Below are 13,351 nucleotides of genomic sequence, written 5' to 3' on the forward strand. Positions count from 1 at the left end.
TTTATTTTTTTCAAATAAGACATAGACCTTAACATTTGTGTTAGAAGCTTGGCTCCAGCCTGGCATCTAGCAGTTCCTTTTGCTCATCCTTCTACAATGCTAGGATATACCTGACCTTGCCTTCCTTTTTTGACTTTCCCTGTACTGGCAGGTAATTGGATTTAATGCATCTCCTTGGCTGAGAAAGAATGCAAAACTATGGGATGTTGTGCCAGGATCAACTTGTAGGAAGGGTAGAAAATAGAGACAAGCAGGCTGGTGAGCTGACTGCCTGTGCAGTGCCACTGAGCGTGGGGAGTTGGGAAGGAAAGACCATGAGTCTGGCTTCAGAATGAAGTAGGGAGAGAACTCTGTGCTGGGAGTGGTGGCCACGCCATCTGAAGAGTGCAGAGGCATGAAGCAAGTAGCCTATGTCCCTTGACAAAAAAAAAAAAAAAAAAGGAGGACTTGAAAGCACTTGTGATTATTCCATATGACATCTGAAGCAAAACTCCACTTTGTAATCTAAATTGAGCAGAGTGCACTTAGTACGAGAGTCAGATAATAAGGCAATGAACTCAGGGAATCTCATCTCAGCTTTTAAGTTGCATTTCTCTTCATCTGTGCTCATACCCCTTCTAATTCAGTTTGCTTGCAAATGAAGCTTGTTGAGGAAAGCAAAGAGAAATAGTTGATTAGCAGCTAATTCTCATTTAATAATGGAACAAAATTAGTTTGTCAGCGAAGGAGAGTTCACTTCAGGAAGAAAAAGGAATAACATGCAAAGATTGCATCAACCAAACAGGAAATGGAGATGGTCCCATGTGGTTTAGGTAGTTTTGATTGCGATGCCAAGGGTGTAAATCGCCGAACAGCTTTTCGGCAGCCTGGAGCTGTTGTTGGCTTTCCCTTTCCTCCCGGCTGCTCCAAGGTAGCGGATCTCCTCCAGCTGCCTCCCTTCGCCTTCAGGGCGAGCAGAGCTGGGGGACCCGATCACAGCTGCTCTGCTGCCTTCATGCTGCGTCACTGCTGCCACCAGACACTCAGCCACTGCCTGAGATTGCTGAAAAAATATTTGCGGTTCATATTTACAAACAATCGCTGGACAGAATTTGCCTGCACAAAGCGTTTGTCAAGCAATTTTGAGCAGGAGGACAGTTACAAGAAATAGGTAGTCCGTGTGGTGCAGGCTAATTTGCTGCCAGAATATGAAATACAGGGAGTACAACTAGGAGATGTAGCAGAGATGCTTGTGGTTTTTTCTTCTTGCCCCTGTTCTGATGATGGATTATGTCAGTTAAACATTTTAGGAAACAGAAGCCACTTCTCCATAGGAACTTAGCAGGGTAGTCACAGCTGAGCCCACAGACACCCCATGTTTGAATACAGAGTTATGCCAGCCTTGAGTGAATGAGTTTTAAAAGCAGCATCACATAAATGTGTCTGAATAAAATAAGAGTGGATCGAAAGCGGTTCCTGAGACTTTTGAGACTTAAGTTACTGACCTCTCTTGCTGTTGTCGTTCCAAATGTTTGGCAGGCTCTCTGACCACTATATTTCATTTCCATGCACCCTTGTACTTCCCAGTTCCGTCCAGGAGCAGAAGCAGAAGTAATAAAATACCACAAGAAAAGCTATTCTTGTGATATTTCCGGTCCTACTGGATGCAGCACCAACAGGAAGTCTCATGAGAAAGTCTGTTCCTTCACAGTTTCCAGGCCCCCTTTGGAAACGCAAGCAAGTTAGTTGAAATAAGCTTTGGGGAATGAAACTCCTTCTCCCAGTTTTGTCAGATGCCATCCTCCCTTCTGGCAAGGCACATGAGCCTTGCAGCCTGTGATGCTCGTGGTTGTCCTTCTGCCACGCATGCTCAGACCCTGTGGCCTGCACAGCCTGCGTGGCATGCTCTGTGTGGGCTACCTGTCCCCCAGGGGCCTGGGATGGTGGAGGGGGAGCGAGGTAAAGAGAGTCACAGGAGCAGCCCTCAGAAACTGCCACAACATATTCAATAAAAAACGCTATCCTTAAGAGCATTTATATGATCCTCATCTTTCCTTTCCTGCTGTTGCCCCCTACGTGCTGCAAGGAGGATGGGGAAGGAGCAGTGCCTGCTGGTTCTGCTTGCCTTATATGTTAGATTTCGGGTGACAGTTCAGTTTGGCCATATGCTTGGGAGTTGTACTGCCTCTAAGCCCAAGAAATGCCACCCAGGGTCCGGTTCCCAGCCCACAGGCACCAGAGGGAACCTTTCTGTTGACTTTGTAGGGCAGCCGGTCATGTCCACAGAGACCTTCAGAGCTTCAAACCTCCCTGAAAAGTTTTGCAGAAGCGCTGCTGCTCAGCTTGCTGATGGACACACACGCTGTCAAAGATGATGACTCAGACGTAAACCCTTCCTGAAATGTCGCTCTGAAGAATAAATGCTTTCCCTCTTGGTAACCGATACAGTATTTCTGGCTCTCCAGCTGCAGTCCCAATTGCAATGACACTTTGGCAGTTGAATAACCTTGTCATAGTCATCTGCTTCGACACCGAGCGTCTAGCCCAACTGACTGCAGGCCTCCACCAGGCTTTGTTTCCCTCACATGCAGCCAGGATGCAGGTTTCTAATGATGTTTGATACTCGGGACATTTGGAGCTGGAATGCAACCACTTAAAACTGTTTGGTTTGTCACTTTTGGACTTGCTACATAAGGCTCTGTTAATACAAACAGGCCTGTTTGTGATATTCATCAGACAGTGGAAGAAATTCCTCTGATGTCTGTATAATGCAGTGAGCAGACTCCTTGATTATTAACATACTGATTGTGTACTCTTATTTCAGATGTTAGCTCAGCACCGGGAAAAGAGAGCTGGGGGAATAAAAAATGTAAGACACATGACATGCTTGGGATTTGGTCTGTGAAACTGGAAAAAATATTTACACAGTTAGATCGTGTTATTGTCATTCTTTCCTTTTATGTAATATTTGGAGAAGCCGCTGAATTTTTAGTTCTTATCCAAATCAAGCCACACCTCTGAGCGTTGTAGGAGTGGGGATGGGTTCAGCATGTCTCCATCCTTTCTTAATCCTTTCATTGATGTACTCATTAGTGCTGGCACAGTGATCATCCGATGCATTCTCTTCCCTCCCAAGCACTTCCTTAAGCTCAGCATTTACATCCGCGCTGAACTTGGACCCAGCAGCGGGGGACTCTCAAACGCTTGCCGGGTGCTGCCCAGCCGTGCTCCTGTTTGTGGCTGCTGGATGCAGAGCCTCGCATGCTCCCTGGAGCTAACCACATCTTTGCAGCCAGCCCTCAGTAAAAGCTGCAGAGTCAGGAACCCCGCCTTGCTTGATAGTGCATGAAAATAGCCCCTCAAGTACAAGCCGCAGCAATCGATGTGCTTTGTATTCCCTGGCCAGAAATAACTCTGGTGGGTATCAGTTGCTGCATCCTGTCACCAGCTACTTAACAGTTTACAATACTTTCGTTTATTAATAAGGCATTTTTGATGCCTTAGTCATAGAAAACACAGCAGATAGATTTTGTATTACTCAATATTTTCATCCCTTGGGTATTATACCTTCTTTTAATTTACTCTCTGTTATTTCTGTGAAGGAACTTTCACTTTTGGTTAGTTTCAGAGCCCACCCTGGATATCTCCTGGATGATCTGAAGTACATTAGCTAGGACATTAACTAGCATTAATGTGGAAATTCAGAATCCAAACAGAACTTGTCCTGTTGCCCAACAATGAGTCATTGTCCTTTTTCTCTTTTTAGCTAACAGCAGATTCAGAAGCTGTGAGACAGTTTCCTGGAGATAAGAGATAAATCAGAGGGAAACCTGGCAAAAAGATGATGGTCAAGCTGCAAGATATCATTTCCTCCAAAGCCCCTACATACTAATTAACCATTCCAAGCATATTTTCAACAGCATTTAGGGATTTCCTCATCAAAATAAACTTCCTCCCATGTTATCTTCATTTTTGACATCCGGTGGTACGGTCTGATAGAAGAATCAGGGTTAGAATTCTTAGTATTGGGTTGTGTATGTGTTTCTGTGTGTGTATATGCACAAGCACCACACACACACACACGCACACGATTGAAGCTTTGCCAGTATTACTTAGGAATTTTAATGCCTCCTCCAAAGTCCTCTGTAGTCAGCAAGAGATTTTCTGTTAACTTCAATAGTAGCAGTATCGAGCCTCTATCCTTCCGCATCCAGATTTTTTCATTTATGCCTTATGACTTGTTTATAACAAACTACAGATGGGCTTGAGTCATAAAGTTCAGAGTATTTGGTTTAGAGGTTTTGCTTTGGGCCCATCCCTTTAATGTACTGCTTATTCCAGACCTGCCTTTTAAAAGGAAAATATTGTCAGAATGAAAGTGTATGTGCAATAAACAAACTTCTCATTTCCTTCCTCTTAAGTTTTTCCTCTTTCTGAAGCTGATTCCTTAACTGGACAATTAGTTTTAGGACTGCCATTGAATGCAAACTTGTCATACCTGATTTGCAATCTTTTCTGTTTCAAGTGCTATCAATTATTTTCTAACTAGATGCTCCTGTGGGATCAGCTGTCACTAAGAGCAAATTTGAACACAATGGGTTGCTTCCTATTTCCAAAAGAATCTGAAGATTGTCAAAGCTTGACAGGCAGCTCCAGTTTTAAGATGAAACAGATAAGTCGGGTTTCCCTGGTAGGTGCTTTTGAACACAAGTAGATAAAGGAAGCATTGTTTCCAAAGAGGGGATGCCATTTATAGTTCAAATTCACTCTTATTAAGAACAAACTGCAGTTGCTTTAAACACAGTCAAATATATTTGCACTGCAAGAGGTAATAAAATACCAATGAGCCTTTGTAAATGTTTCTGCAGACCTTGCTGCACTTACAAATTTGACTTTCTTTTTATCTTTTTTTTTTTTTTTAATGAGAGATTGAGTGAAATACTTTAAAAGTCGGTGTATGGTAGAACCTAACTATTGTATAGATCAAATAGCTATGGTGTGGATTTTGTAAACAAATATACTGGCAGTCATCAAGAAGTTAAATTTATCTACGCCTGGTTTTGAAGTCGTGTCATGAATTGGATGCCTTGGTAATTATTTATATACATTACGCATGAAAATCAAGCGTGTGTTGTTTTAGTGATGTCCTAAGTGAGAAGCGTTACAACATTTAGACCTAAGTTAACACTAACTTTGTTTTGTTCTGCACTTTTGTTTCAGGATAAGATAGTGCTACGGAATCATTCATTTGTGGAAAACGTTGTGAGATTATCGTTGATTGTGGGGAAAATTATTCTGAGAGATGGTACTAGGTTAGTGATTCCAAGGTCTGAATTGTTCCAGGTGTCCGGACAAGAGACTCACTATTGGCTCTGGACACACTTATTTATTACCTGCTTCAGGAAGTGAGTAGTCCTTCCAGTCTTCTTCTGTTTGAAAAATATGGTCTTTTTGCACGTTTCGTTGGTGACTGATATGTCAGCAAATATACCACCTAGTGTCAGTTGTTTGGTTGAGTCTGCCCTGTGTCTTCACCCATTATGTAAAGGCAAAGAACTCTGCAATGCAAGGCAAAAAACTTTCTTATTCAAGCAATGAATCACGTGCCCAATGACTTCAAAAATTACTCAGATACTAAAATTTCTGATTTTGTTGTGTCTTACTGAATGAAAATTTGACAGGCTTTGTTGTAGGAGGTCTTTTCAGCTGAGAGAGGGAGAAAGTGTTTTTTCTTCCTCCCTCTAAAATAAGAAACAATCATAGCAGGAAATATGAAAGGAAATTGTGATGATTTTAACTTGACGTTTGCAGTCAGTGTAACATTTTAAACTCAAATGTTTTGAAAATCTTCAATTAAGACCAACATCAAGGCAGAGAAAAATTCATTCAGAAGCATTACAGTTGGGAAAACACCAAGGAATGGTACATATTCTTAGACAGAGAAGTATTGTACAACCTGAATATAGCTGTTGCAATGTTGATGGATTGTTTCCAGAGCAGATCAAAAGGAAGAATTTTGGCCATGAAGGTAACTCGTGCGATAAACCAAATGGAGGAAAGCAATGTTATTTCCACTTGCAAAATCGTTGGGCTCCATTGCCACACTTTCACAATCACCAAATTAGAATCAGGTGTTAATTAGCACTTGTGTTTGGCAAGCTCCGTTTATTGAGAACATTTGCCTTGGTCAGACATTTGATTATTTTGGCTCTGAAACCTGGTTTACATTGATTTAATCATTAGAATACCTTCTTTTAAGGCTTTCAAATGATGCAATTAAGTGCAAGTACCACATCTCCTGCACAGCAACAAGGATCTCAACAGTTATGATTAATCCAGTAGATGTAAATAAGTAATTTTCCTCCATGTAGTGGGATATAATTCCACAGCAGTCAATTATTAAAATAATATATCTTTTGCTTGCCCATTGCTATCATCGTTCATTGTTATGTTTATTTATCTTGATGCAATTTTAGGCATCTTTACTGAGTTCCCAAAGGAAAAACACATAATGTTTATTGTATGGAAACGTGACAGTACACATCCAATTTGAAACTCCAGACATTCAAAAAAAAAAAAAAAATCTGCCTTACAGTTGCATCTAGAAAGCAAATAGAAGCTGTGGCACAAGTGTAGTACAAACCTATCTACCTTCACAAGAACTACTCACTCATTCTTAAGTCATCAATTCAAAAATCAGATATTTTCTTTTAGAAGCCGTTCATCTGCTTAACCATGTATATTCATCTGCTTTCCAAGACATTTGCAGCAGCTCAGATATTTCAGAGTATTCTTTTAAACATTTCTGCTGCTTGTGTTATTGTATAATTTGGAACATTTTGCTAGCAATTTAAAATTACGTATTTGAACTAAAATCCCCCATTTCTAATGATCAGTGTGAGGGCACAAAAGTGAATCGCAGTAATGTTTTACCTGTAATTTAAAAACCTTGCTCCTGCTTTTTGGTAGTGAGTAATAATTCAGTGTAGTCAAGATTTTGCTATCAGTTGGAGAAAACAACAAATACTGTGGTAAAATTAATAACGTTTTTGCTTATAAAACTTGCATTCATATATTCACTTTTTACATTTCCATGTTGTATTTACTTCCAACAGGAAGGGCTTTTGTTATCCTTTCCTTGAGTAATCAATTGTCTACATGCATGGCCAGAGTTTCTAATAGACCTACTGGCCAGAGCTGAGGTGTCAGGATCCAGCACTTTGTATTTAATTTAATTCCCATATGACAGAAGGAAAACACCCTGACAAAAGGAAGTAATCTCTCAGAGGAGTGCTAAATCTACTCCTTGAATAGCCTTACAATGGTGATTTTTATCAGATGAGTCATCTGCCAGGTTTTATAAATTGGTGCTCATGTTGTGGATCCACTGGGGTTTGTACTTCTCTCCATGACAATGACATTGGAGGGAGTAATGAGGAGGCAGCTGCTTAGATCAAGTGGCAAAGTCTGTCCACTCCTAAGCCTGTAGCCAAAATCAACAGCGTGTCTTTACAGTTGATCTAGGGAATGATGTTACAAAAATGGGATGTTTGCACTAATGACTTAGTCAAATACATCTGGAGCCTTTTTCCCTGAAGAAATGAAACTGATGTAATAAAACAGCACAGTCTCCTTATTATGTAAATCATGAGGCAGAAAGCTGAGGACGTTATTTAAAGAAAACTGAAGAAAGCTGAAGATTTGATCAAGTAATTTCCCGTTTTTACCCCATATGAGATCTTGCAGATGGCAGGAAGGAATAGAAAAAGATGCAAGCCGTCTAGCTTCCAAATGTGAGATGATTTTTTTCTTACAGTGAGTATTTAAGCCACTGAAAACATGAAATTTTCTACAGCAGATGTATCTGAACGCTTTTTGAGCAAGAAAAGCAATCCAGACTTTATCTGCACTTTCAGTATGTTGAAAATCAAGGTTACCACTGGTGGTGGGATTCTGGAGACATGAATTTTAAAAGGTGCTTAGTGACACACACTGGTTTTGAGCCCAGCAGCTCTCTCTAGCTCGAAAATGGAATTTTCCTACTTGTCACTCTAACCGAAACTTGGATACAATGGGAAACTGGGAAAGAATGAACTGGAATGTTTTCTCTGATTTTTGACTGGTCGTGCAGAGTTCATCTTTGATTCATTTAAAGCTTGCAGCCAACATTTTGACTTATTTTATTCAAGTCATTTGGGATCATGATATATTTTTGGAAGACTTTTCTCCCACAACTTGATTCAAAAAGTACCATCTAGATATGAAAGTAAAGCTTTATGGGTTTCTGCAGGTGGATGAAGAGAAATGAACCTACAGGCCATTCCCTCAGCTCTCAGCAAAGCCACTCCAGTGCCCCTACACAGAAAAAAAAAAGAAAGAAAAAACAACTCAGTCGCTTTACTCTTCTGGCACGGCAAGATTTTTCTAAGCAGATAAAGCAGATCTATGCAAGAGACAATGTTTTGAAGGGCAGAATTCAGAGATAAAGTTCTCTAGGGTGTGCTGCCTGCCACAGAGCACGCCTGAGTCTGCTCGACTTGCCCATCAAGGCCTGTTCCTTTTACATTTCATGTTCAGCGCAGGAAAAGGTGTGGAGGTGTTAGTGCATTACAGCTTGGTGTGCTATTGGAAAGAGCTCAAGTGCTTCAGAGATGAGATGATTACATGTATGAATTTACATAAATGAGAACAGAGAAGAGTTACTTTAAGATTTGGAGGCTTACCAAGAACTGAGGTGAGGCAGACAATCCATTATACTACTCTGCATCATTTGCTGCCCCTTGAATTTGCAGAATGTATTTTATGACTTATTATGTGTAGCTCAGGTGTTGATCAAGATGTTGATGACTTTCACTGATTCAGCAGTTTCAATCCAGTGTAACTTTTCTCATAGAAGAACAATATTTTGCACTTTAAAAATCAACATTTTGTTTTACTTCTTTCTGATGTTTTTTCCCCCTAATTTGCATGGTCCCCCTAATTCTCTTCTGGGGACCAAGAACTTCCAGCACATATGAGTAAACTGTTAATATGAAACAAAGCTATAGCCAGAAATCAGAAGTGATGACTACAGCTAAGTAAAATGTTCCTGTATAGTAGAGAAGCAAGATTTTCCATTCTGCACTGAAAAATCCAAAGACTTCAGTTACCTCATCAAAGACAGCAAATCATCACGTACTCTCCCTCTGTCTGCCCTTGCCCTAGCCAAGCGTTCAAGGCTCCAGCTGACAACTTCTGCTGATTCTCACTGGGGCAGCAGAAGCGGTTACTCATGCATGTGGAAAGGCACAAGGAGCAAGCCTGTGTTGGATCCCCTATTACTCTAGCTTGTTTTCCAGCAGTATTAATGGCAGGTAAAGAGACTTGATGAAGAGTTTCATGGTGATAGCCTCTAGCACGGAACCACAGCAGATAGCTGGCAGCAATAACACCTTAAATCCTAACTGTTAGCTTTAGGAACACTGATCTGCAGGAGCCTTCACTTTCTACATTTTCCCTCTTTTTTCCATATTTGCCTGCTCTTATTTCTGGTTTATTGGTATCTCTTTCCTAACATCTTTAGGCTGCAGTGTGCATGATAATTCACTAGTTCAAAGACAGCATTTTTGCAATTTCAGAGGTTCAAGCATTCCCCTAGTTGAAGGTTATGTGAAGTATATGTTTTGCACCTTCTAATCTCATAATCTGTATTTAATAGCGAGAAACTAATTATGGGACTGCATGAAAATTTTTTTCCTGACTGTGTCAAGATTCGCTTGTATAAACAGGATGTTTGTGTGCTCGAAGGCATCATCAGCTACAGATACGGTTCTTCCTTCAAAAATCTTATTGATAGATTTTGCTATTAGGCTCTTTCCATTTTTTTCACCTCTGAATAGCCTGGTCAGTAGGCTGAGTGTTTCAGTTTGCATTTATCTTTAGTCTTGAATGTTTGTATGACTTGCAATTAACAGTAAGGTACTGAGGCTCTCTTCTAAAAAGCAGGGGCTTTTTAGTCATGTCTTGATTGTCTATAACATTGACCAGGTTAACAGCCTCAATGAAATAATGATCTGCTGAAGATAGCAGAGCATGCTTCCCTGCGTTGTTGGGATCTGGGTTCAAGCAAGAACTTATTATTTCTGAAATATGGAATGCATTTGCTCTTGGAACACATGTCCTTTTTATGCCCTCTGGTTCATGAGCTGGTTGCAAATCTACAAATTTGCTATAAAATTCCTTTTAAGGTGCAGTGCTGCTAGAAATTTGTAGAATAATAGAGGCCCTTTCATCCTTTGTATTTAAACATGCAATTTGCTTTAACAGGATCTGATCAACCATTAAAACCCACTCTGTGTTTTATGTGTTTAACAAAAAACATACTTGCACAAGTAAAATAGACTGCATGAAAGGCTCCAATACACCTATTTATGTTTCACATATAACAAGGTCTTGCAGAACCCCTTTTGTCCTGAGGAGTTTAACACCCCCAGTGGAAGGCTGAGACCCCCTGGAAGGAGAGCTGCGGCTCAGCACCTTGCCAGCACAACACCTTTGCTCCTTAGGGCTTTGGGCTGGCAGTACCAGAGCACGGGCTCAGTTTCTGTGAGAGAAGTGCTCCAACACAGTGCTTAGTCAAAGCATACCTGTGATTAATTCCAGCAATTATCTATCTAAGAAAGCAGGCATTTCTGTTTTGTCAGAGCGTGGCTGGCCAAGTGGTCAGTTCAAGGGGTTCCATCTTAGCTGAAATGCTGGGGTGCTGCTGGAGTATGAACCACAAGGAAAGTTTCAAAGTCCAGAGGGTTTTAAAGTCTGGGAGAGGATGCTAGTTCCTTTGAAGTGTTTACATGGAGTGTCTAATGCTGAATGTCTCTAACGTCACTAACATGACACTCAAGAGAGTGTTTCTGAGTTTTCAAAGTTTCATCTGAAAGACATGCAAAGGTCTCTTGCGATAGGACAAGGGGAAATGATTTCAAACTGAAAAAGGGGAGATGAAGATTGGATATAAGAAAGAAGTTTTTTACAATAAGGGCGGTGAGGCACTGGGACAGGTTGCCCACAGTGGTGGATGCCCCATCCTTGGAGACACCAAGGTCAGGCTGGCTGGACTCTAAGCACCCTGATCTAGGGTAGGTGTCCCTGTTCATTGCAGGGGAGTTGGACTGGATGGCCTTTAAGTGTCCCTTCCAGCTCAAATGATTCTATGATTCTATGAAAACTGAGTATTGACTAACTCTTTCATCTTTATAAGTGACTGATTAGCTATAGAATTATTATTTTTTTTTGGTGAAAAGGATTTTTTCATATAGTTCCATTTGTTTACACAGATATGCAAAGCTTTGTTTGCTTGCACACATCAAGCAACAAAGAATATTTATTTGATGTTCAAAGGCCTTTTCACAAGCAGCACTTAGCTCAAAAGCCTATTCTCTTAGCTTTCCTCAACATGTATTTTTTTTACCAGTGTATCCTCTGTGTTTGCTTGTTTGTTTGTTTGCTTGTTTCTTTTTTTTTTTTTTGGTCCTTAATTCTCAATTGCTCTCTCTTGCTTTTGGGTTTGTTTTTTTTTTATCTTTTCAAAAACACATAAAACTAATAACTAGAAAATCACAACTGACTGAGTCCATATGTCTGTAACTATGGTTGCAACTGTCAGATCTTGTAAAGTTATTTATAGATAACCAGGAAGACACTATAAACATAAACACTAGTGGAAAATCAAGAAATTAATTGTGTGAAAAACAGAGACATTTCAAAGATATTTTCAGATTTTGAACTAAAAATTGATAATTTATTTGATATCTTGTCCTCTGTATTTCTGTAGGAATTTTGTTTTCCTTGCTGTCATTAGCAGCAACATAGTGGAAGCTGTTAACAAGAGATTTTATATTTTCTTTAAGGAAAAGCAGAGTTTAATTATTTTTCCTTTTTGAAATTGTTTCTGACCATGAAGTCCCAATAATTTCCCATCAGATCAATGGATACAGCCAGGACTAAACCTGACTGAGTCATTGTGATTTGTAAGATAATAACAAATAAATATTCTCCAGCTTTTCACCCATTTAAAGCTAAGGATTACCTCTTTGTAACTAGTTTTAAAAGATTATTTTACCATGCAGGGTTGTCATGATAAATAGCACAAACCATATTTGCCTTCTCGCTCTTTATTCAAAGCCCAAATCTTTTGACTGACCAAATGATCCTAAGACCTCTGAAATATTCTGTCATCTTTCTAATTGGATACACTGATGTCTGCTGGAAAACAGATGTGATCAACTGCAATCATCTGTGAAGCTGAAACAAAATGCAGCATGTTTTCTCAGGAAAACTTTATCAGTAACTTTACCTCCTCACAAAACATAGACATAATCCATAAATAAAAGAGCTGCCATTTGATGAGAAGGAGGAAATTCTATCTTAGTCAATGACAGGGAAAGTGAAATGTGGTCACCCAGAGTTCCTGCAATCAAAGCCTACTCATGCTTACTTTAATTATTCTGATGTGTGTTCCCATTCAACTTTAATAGTACTGCTTGTACCAGTAAAGGTTCTCAATTGCAAGGGTCATGTTTGCTTTCTTTTCTTCATCTCTGGTTTAGACTTAGAAAGACTGCACAAAAGACGGGGATCCTTTGAGAGAGCTTTCTGTGTGCTCAGTCCTGCCTTGCCCAGGAGAGACCAGCACAGATCCAGTGGTTGATTTTGGAAATACCCTGCTAGCAATAGAATGGGAGGGAGGAGGCTGCTCTTAAGAAGCCGTGGGACTCAAAACCAAAGCAAAAGGTGTTGTTGGATTGCAAAAATCACTGACTACCCAGAGTAAAGAACAGAGGAAACCAATAAAATCAAATCGATCAGTCAAGGAGGTGACTGCAGCAATTGTTACATTTTTGTACATTTTATTATGTGTAATTTTAGCTTTAATTTCATCAATCCTAGTGAGTATTGGAAAGTAAAAACTTTATTTAGCAAGGCTAGATGGAATTGGGAACACATCTACAAAGTACAATTAAGGCTAACTAACTTGATTGTTTGTGGGGATTGCAGAACTGGTGAGGAGGGAGGAGTACTGCAAATGCTAATTATTTTGATCAGTGGAGAATTTGATGCATCCAAGAATTTTGGAGAGTTTTGGTCTTGTTCAAAGCTCCAGGTGGGTTTAGTCTGAGGTTCTGGCAATCCATGATGGAGTCATACTTGGGCCTCACCTCACAGAATCGCAGAATCACAGAATTGTAGGGGTTGGAAGGGACCTCTAGAGATCGTTGAGACCAACCCCCCTGCCAAAGCAGGTTCCCTACACCAGGTCGCACAGGTAGGCGTCCAGGCGAGACTTGAATATCTCCAGAGAAGGAGACTCCACAGTCTCCCTGGGCAGCCTGTTCCA

The 13,351-nt window shown here is 40.3% G+C and overlaps 1 long non-coding RNA gene across 7 annotated transcripts in view; it reads left to right on the plus strand.

The window, feature by feature from the left end:
• Positions 1 to 13,351, plus strand: part of LOC104911065 — a 279,979-nt gene that overhangs the window by 194,012 nt on the left and 72,616 nt on the right. For 2 of the 7 annotated variants that reach the window (XR_004159868.1, XR_002115074.2), the window contains one exon: positions 5,200 to 5,384. The exons of the other annotated variants lie outside the window; for them this stretch is intronic. This is a non-coding gene — a long non-coding RNA (uncharacterized LOC104911065). The remainder of the gene's footprint in view (positions 1 to 5,199; positions 5,385 to 13,351) is intronic. 7 annotated transcript variants of the gene reach the window in all.

This window comes from Meleagris gallopavo, chromosome 5 (assembly GCF_000146605.3).
Source record: "Meleagris gallopavo isolate NT-WF06-2002-E0010 breed Aviagen turkey brand Nicholas breeding stock chromosome 5, Turkey_5.1, whole genome shotgun sequence".
NCBI classification, from domain to species: Eukaryota; Metazoa; Chordata; class Aves; order Galliformes; family Phasianidae; genus Meleagris; species Meleagris gallopavo.